This window comes from Aegilops tauschii, chromosome 6, assembly GCF_002575655.3.
Source record: "Aegilops tauschii subsp. strangulata cultivar AL8/78 chromosome 6, Aet v6.0, whole genome shotgun sequence".
NCBI classification, from domain to species: domain Eukaryota; kingdom Viridiplantae; phylum Streptophyta; class Magnoliopsida; order Poales; family Poaceae; genus Aegilops; species Aegilops tauschii.
The window spans coordinates 86,911,981-86,920,374 of NC_053040.3; positions in this window are offsets into that span (position 1 = coordinate 86,911,981).

Consider the following 8,394-nt stretch of genomic DNA (forward strand, 5'->3'; position numbering starts at 1 on the left):
GCCGCCCGAATGTGCCGACAAATCCCGATAGGAGCTGCACATATCTCGTTCTCAGGGCACACCGGATGAGACATCCTACGAGTAAAACCAGACCTCGAGTTTCCAGGAGGTGGCCCCGCAGTCTGCTCAGTTTGGGCCAACACTCGAAGGAGCACTGGCCCGGGGGGGGGGGGGGTAAAATAAGATGACCCTCGGGCTCGCGAAAACCCGGGGGAAAAGGCTTAGGCGGCAAATAGTAAAACCAAAGTTGGGCCATGCTGGAGGAGTTTTATTCAAGGCGAACTGTCAAGGGGGTCCCATAAAACACCCGACCGTGTAAGGAACGCAAACTCAAGGAACATAATCCCGGTGTAACAGTAACTAGGGCGGCAAGAGTGGAACAAATCACCAGGCATAGGGCCGAGCCTTCCACCCTTTACCAAAATATATAGATGCATTAATTAAATAAGAGAGATTGTGATATCCCAACATATCCATGTTCCGACATGGAACAAACTTCAACTTTACCTGCAACTAGCAACGCTATAAGAGGGGCTGAGCAAAAGCGGTAACATAGCCAAACAACGGTTTGCTAGGAAAGGATGGTTAGGGCTGACATGGCCGAAATAGGAGGCATGATATAGCAAGTGATAGGTAGCGGAGCATGGCAATAGAGCGAAACAACTAGCATAGCAAAGATAGAAGTGATTTCGAGGGGTGGTCATCTTGCCTGCAAGATTCTCAGAGTTGTCGAAAGCTTGATCCTCGTAAGTGTACTCGACAGGTTCCTCGTTCACGAACTCGTCTCCCGGCTCTACCCAAGACAAGAACACAAATAAACGGAACCACAATCAACAACGAGAAATGCGCAAGCAACATGATGCAAGACATGTATGATATGCAAGTTATGGTATGCGATGCATATGCGTGCTCCGGAAGGAGAATGATGAACATGGCAGTAACTTGACAAACCAAGCATGCCACTGGAAAGATGAGATGATTTCGGTCGAAATCGATATAAAGATCACCGGAATCGGATGCACGGTTTGCAAATGGCAAGCAAAACAAGAATGACAATAATCTGCGATAAACAGCAAGATAGCACTTAAAATGCAACAAGCAACAATGCTACAGCACCCCAACATAGCAACAAAGCACATTGCAGTAATCTACAGGAGATGCTTGACAAAAGATGAACAATGAGCTACTGCTAGTTCATAACATATCAAGCTCAAACAAGCATGGCAAAAGTGCAAAAGATTACAGGTTCACCGACTTAGTGAAGAACTGGACATGGCAGAAATCAGCATCAGGTAGCAATGTTCAGAGCACGAAATCAACATGCTACAGGAACTTAACATAGCAAAACAAGGCATGGTAGTGTTCTACTAAATGCACATGACAAAAATCCCTTACTGACCATAAGCCAAAAAGGACCAGAAGAAATGATGGCAAGCATGTAAACATAGCAAGTTTCGTTATCAGGTTTCAGACTTATCAGAAAAACAGAGCATGGCAGAAATGTTAATATGTAGGCCTCTTTGTGAGCTTGATGCACTCACTACAGAGCAATGCATGAAAAACCAAGCATACCTACAGCAATATGGCATGCTTACAAAGCTATCCATGGCAAGAACAATTGCATAGCATGTATGGATCAACTACAATAAGCTTGGCAAAAATGCATGTCATGTTAAGAATCTGCCAGAAATATTTTATAGCAAAAGTAGAGCAAGATTGAGTCATGCTATGGTACTCTAAAATTGCAAAAAATTGCAGGAATGGATCAATTACAACTATAGCTACAAAACATCCTTACTGAACATCTCCAAAATATGCATGGATCTCTCTCTAGCATCAAGTTTACATGACAACAAAATTACAACAGACAAGGACTTAGAGAAATCACTAAGTCCCTGAAATCAGAAATATTACGGGGCCTACTTTGCATGCTTGTGCTAGTCACCACAAAGATCACAAAAATACATGGACTATACCACTGGAAAGATGGCATGGCATACTTCAAAACACATGTAGAGCTCATGCTCAAAAGGTACACAGAATAAATGATACAAAAATGACAAATCTCCAAGTTCTGATAAGAACCAGAGATTAACAGCAACTAGCCCTCTTCCAACGATGATTTGGGTATCAAGATGACCTCTAATGAAAATGGTGCAATTGAACAAAATGAAGAGCGTCACGAGACGAACAATTTGACATATTGTACACGCGAATCGGAGCTACATGCACAAAGTGATCGCATCGGGAACACAAGCACTTGCTGATGGAAATCACAGACTTAGGAAAAAAAAGGGGGGGGTCGGGTCAAACCTTCCCGTTGACCAGATCGGATCGGGGGAGGTTCCAGGCGCGGGCGCTCGAGCTCGCCGGCTCGGGCCGGAGGAGGCGATGGGCCGGCGGGCGAGGGCGGGGGCGGCCGGAGGAGGGGGCCGCCGGCGGGGGCGGCGCCGGAGGAGGCGGTGGCCGGCGCGGTGGCGGAGGCGGCTGGCCGGCCGGCGGGCGGGCGCGGCGGCGCGCTGCGGCGGCGGAGTCGGCGGGAGGCGCGGAGGAGCGGGCGCGGCGGCGGGGAACGGGCCGGCGGGCCCGCGGCGGGCTCGCGGGCCGGCGCGGTGGAAGAGGCGGCGGCGACACGTGTCGCGCTCCGGTTGGCCGGGCGCGCGGCGGACGTTGTCCGGCGGCGGCTGGACGCGTCCGCCCGCGGAGAGGGGAAATTAGGGTTTCGACTGCAGTTTCGTTTTTCGGGATGCCCACTCATTTATAGGTAGAGGGAGCTAGGAGACTCCAAATGAGGTGCAGTTTTCGCCCACACGATCGTGATCGAACGACCTAGAGCATGGAAGAGAGTTTGGTGGGCTTTGGGCTAGTTTTGGAGGGGTTTTTTGCTGGATACTCAAATGGACTTTGCGGAGGCCCGGTTAACCGTTGGAGTACCAAACGACCTCCGAATGGAACGAAACTTGACCGGTAGACTCCGGGCGGTATATTAAGACCACTTGACAAGCCTCGGTCCATTCCGAGAAAGTTTGACACACGCACACGAAAGAAAAACTAGAGGGGTGCACCGGAGGAGATAGGAGCGCCGGATTGGAAAACGGACAACGGGGAAAATGCTCGGATGCATGAGACGAACACGTATGCGAATGCAATGCACATGATGACATGGTATGAAAATGCATGACATGACAAAATACAAAACGAAAGACAAAAACCCAACAACGGAGGGAAAAACATATCACATAGCCGGAAATGGCAAGAGTCGGAGTTACAATTATGGCAAGTTACATGCGGGGTGTTACAACAGTCCACCACTACGAGAGGATCTCGTCCCGAGATCTAGGACTGAAAGAACTCCGGATATTCGGAACGGAGATGGTCCTCGCGTTCCCAGGTGGCTTCCCGGTCGGAATGGTGCGACCACTTCACTTTCAGGAATTTGATAGACTTGTTGCGAGTCTTGCGCTCAGTTCCCTCAAGAATAGCAACGGGGTGCTCATGATAAGACAAATCTTCTTGGAGGTCAATCTCTTCGAAGTTGATAGTACGCTCAGGCGTCTTGAAGCACTTGCGGAGCTGTGACACGTGGAACACATCGTGCACGTTCGCGAAGTTGGAAGGAAGTTCAAGTTGATAGGCGAGGTCGCCTCTTTTGCCAAAGATCTTGAAAGGACCCACGTATCTAGGGGCAAGCTTCCCTTTGATACCGAAGCGACGAGTGCCTTTCATTGGAGAGACGCGGAGGTAGACATGGTCTCCGATCTCGAAAGCCAAATCACGATGCTTACTATCATAGTAGCTCTTCTGGCGCGATTGCGCGGCTTTGAGATTATCACGGATGACTTTACACATTTCTTCAGCTTCAGTGATTAAGTCATTGCCAAGAAGTTGGCGTTCACCAGTCTCTGACCAATTAAGAGGAGTACGGCACTTTCTGCCATATAGAATCTCGAATGGGGCTTTGCCCGAACTCGCTTGGAAGCTGTTGTTGTAGGAGAATTCAGCCTATGGAAGACAATCTTCCATTTCATGCCAAAAGAAATGACACAAGCCCTGAGCATATCTTCAAGAATTTGATTGACTCGCTCGACTTGGCCACTAGTTTGAGGGTGAAAAGCTGTGCTGAAGCGAATATTAGTGCCCATGGCCTTCTGGAAGGAGTCCCAGAACTTAGAGGTGAAGATGCTTCCACGATCCGAAGAAATCAATTGAGGAATGCCGTGCAAGGAGACAATTCTGGAGGTGTAGAGCTCTGCCAGCTGAGCTGCTGTGATGGATTCTTTGATAGGAAGGAAATGAGCCACTTTAGAGAGCTTGTCAATGACAACAAAGATAGCGTCATTTCCGCGCTTGGACTTTGGAAACCCAGTCACGAAGTCCATTTCGATATGATCAAACTTCCATTCTGGGATAGCAAGAGGTTGGAGGAGACCAGCTGGTCGTTGGTGTTCTGCTTTCACTCTTCGGCAGACATCACATTCATTCACGAATTGAGCAATTTCTCGCTTCATTCGAGTCCACCAATACGACTGCTTGAGGTCATGATACATCTTCGTACTTCCAGGATGAATGGAAAGGAGAGAATTGTGCGCTTCGTTCATTATGACTTTCCTTAGATCACCTTTCGGAACCACAATCCGGTCCTCGAATAACAAAGTGTCTCTGTCATCAATGCGATAGCACTTGTATTTGGAAAGACCCTTGTCGATACCACGTTTCACCTTCTTCACCATGGCATCAAGGAGTTGTGCCTCACGAATTTGATCTTCCAAAGTAGGAGATACTATGAGGTTGGCAAGAACGCCTTGAGGAACAACTTGGAGATTCAGCTTGCGGAAAGCTTCACAAAGCTCCGGTTGGAAAGGCTTGAGAATTAAGCTGTTGCAATACGCTTTCCTGCTTAAAGCATCTGCAATGACATTTGCCTTGCCTGGAGTATATTCAATACTCGGATTGTACTCTTGAATCATTTCGACCCATCGAGTCTGCCTGAGGTTGAGATTGGGCTGAGTGAAGATATACTTGAGACTCTTGTGATCAGTGAAAATGTCCACTTGTCTTCCCAACAAGAGATGTCTCCACGTAACCAAAGCATGGACAACTGCCGCCAACTCAAGATCGTGAGTGGGGTAGTTCTTCTCGTTGGGCTTCAACTGCCGAGAGGTATAGGCCACAACTTTCTTCTCTTGCATTAACACAGCACCGAGACCTTGGAGAGAAGCATCACAGAAAACTTCATACGGCTTGGATTCATCAGGAGGAGTCAAGACAGGAGCTGTGACTAGTTTCTGTTTGAGAGTGTTGAAAGCAACTTCACACTCAGGAGACCAGACATATTTCACATGCTTCTGTAGGAGGTTGGAAAGAGGCTTTGCAATCTTGGAAAAATTCTCAACGAATCTTCGGCAATAACTTGCAAGACCCAGGAAACTGCGGAGCTGCTTGACATTTTGAGGAGGTTCCCAATCCAGAACTGCGGACACCTTCTCGGGATTAACAGCGATGCCTTTGGCAGAGATGATGTGACCAAGGAAAAGAACTTCATCGAGCCAAAACTCACATCTGGAGAACTTCGCATAGAATTGATACTCTCTGAGCTTGTCGAGCACCAATCGCAAATGTTTGGCATGATCCTGCTTATTCTTGGAGAAGACCAAGATATCATCGAGATACACCAGAACAAATTCATTGGTATAGGGGTTGAAGATGAAATTCATCATCCGAGAGAACACCGGTGGAGCATTGACAAGGCCGAAAGACACGACAGTATATTCATAAGAACCAAAGCTTGTTCTGAATGCTGTCTTGGGAATATCTTCTTCACGAATGCGAATCTGATGATAACCCATACGAAGGTCAAGCTTCGAGAATACTTTAGCACCTTTGAGTTGCTCAAATAGCTCATTGATGTTGGGAAGTGGATACTTGTTCTTGATTGTCTTCTTGTTCAAAGGACGGTAGTCGACACAAAGTCGGTCCGTGCCATCCTTCTTCTTGACAAAAAGAACACCACAACCCCATGGAGAAGAACTCGGTCTGATCAAACCCAGACGTTCTTGTTCATCGAGCTGCTTCTTCAATTCCTTCAGCTCGTTTGGTCCAAGCTTGTATGGACGCTTGCAAACGGGTACAGTACCAGGCTCTAGTTCGATAACGAACTCAACTGGCCGGTGCGGAGGCATACCCGGAAGCTCCTCTGGAAAGACATCTTGATACTCGCAAACGACTGGAATTTGAGAGATGGCATCCAATTCTCCCTTCTCATTGAGAGAGAAAAACCGAATGGTTTCATCACGAGCGGCAAAGATAATCACATCCTCAGACGAGTGTGTCAATTGAATTTCCCTGGCAGCACAATCAAGTTGAGCCTTGTGCTTAGAAAGCCAGTCCATCCCGAGAATAAGATCAATATCCGAGTCACCAAGGACAATTGGAGAAGACTGGAATCTATAGTCGCCCAACTTGATGGAAACATCGGGAGCAACCAAACTAGACGACAAAAGCTTTCCCGGAGAAACAACTTGCATAACTTTGGATAAAATCTCTGTGTCAACATTGTGCTTTGATGCAAATGGGTATGACAAGAAAGAATGCGATGCACCAGTATCAAAAAGAACTTTTGCAGGAATATCATTAACTGAGAGATTACCCATTATCACATCAGTAGATTCCTCCGCTTGAGCTGCATTCATCATGTTCACCTTTGCAAACTTTGGATTATGCTTGACCATTGCATTGCTGGAAGATCTGACAGGAGGAGGAGGAGGAAGACGCCTCTGGTTGAAGCACTTGTTAGCATAGTGACCTTTCTGCTGACATTTGTTGCAAGTCACCTCTGAGAGAGGACGGTGATAAGGAGCATTGGACTTGGGAGCTTGATTCTGAGACTTGTTCTGATAGCTAGAGTTGGAAGAGTTGGAAGAACTATGGCCACCTTTGTTCTTCTGCTGGTAAGGCTGACGAAACGGAGGAGGAGGCAACCAGAACTTCTGTTGCTTAGCTGACACAAGTGAGGAAGAAGAAGACTGAACTGCATCCCTGACTCTCTTCTTAGAAGCCTCACACTTGAGCTGAGCAGCCTCTTGCTTCAGTGCCATATTGTAGAATTGATCAAACTGAGTAGGCTCAACAAGAACGAGAGCTAACTGCAGATCCTCTTTAAGGCCACTTCTGCAGATCCAAATGGTGCAATTGAACAAAATGAAGAGCGTCACGAGACGAACAATTTGACATATTGTACACGCGAATCGGAGCTACATGCACAAAGTTATCGCATCGGGAACACAAGCACTTGCTGATGGAAATCACAGACTTAGGAAAAAAAAGGGGGGGTCGGGTCAAACCTTCCCGTTGACCAGATCGGATCGGGGGGAGGTTCCAGGCGCGGGCGCTCGAGCTCGCCGGCTCGGGCCGGAGGAGGCGATGGGCCGGCGGGCGAGGGCGGGGGCGGCCGGAGGAGGGGGCCGCCGGCGGGGGCGGCGCCGGAGGAGGCGGTGGCCGGCGCGGTGGCGGAGTCGGCGGCGGGGCCCCGCGGCGCGGCGGCGGAGGCGGCTGGCCGGCCGGCGGGCGGGCGCGGCGGCGCGCTGCGGCGGCGGAGTCGGCGGGAGGCGCGGAGGAGCGGGCGCGGCGGCGGGGAACGGGCCGGCGGGCCCGCGGCGGGCTCGCGGGCCGGCGCGGTGGAAGAGGCGGCGGCGACACGTGTCGCGCTCCGGTTGGCCGGGCGCGCGGCGGACGTTGTCCGGCGGCGGCTGGACGCGTCCGCCCGCGGAGAGGGGAAATTAGGGTTTCGACTGCAGTTTCGTTTTTCGGGATGTCCACTCATTTATAGGTAGAGGGAGCTAGGAGACTCCAAATGAGGTGCGGTTTTCACCCACACGATCGTGATCGAACGACCTAGAGCATGGAAGAGAGTTTGGTGGGCTTTGGGCTGGTTTTGGAGGGGTTTTTTTGCTGGATACTCAAATGGACTTTGCGGAGGCCCGGTTAACCGTTGGAGTACCAAACGACCTCCGAATGGAACGAAACTTGACCGGTAGACTCCGGGCGGTATATTAAGACCACTTGACAAGCCTCGGTCCATTCCGAGAAAGTTTGACACACGCACACGAAAGAAAAACTAGAGGGGTGCACCGGAGGAGATAGGAGCGCCGGATTGGAAAACGGACAACGGGGAAAATGCTCGGATGCATGAGACGAACACGTATGCGAATGCAATGCACATGATGACATGGTATGAAAATGCATGACATGACAAAATACAAAACGAAAGACAAAAACCCAACAACGGAGGGGAAAACATATCACATAGCCGGAAATGGCAAGAGTCGGAGTTACAATTATGGCAAGTTACATGCGGGGTGTTACAGCTTCATCCAACCATACCGCTGATGTCTACTA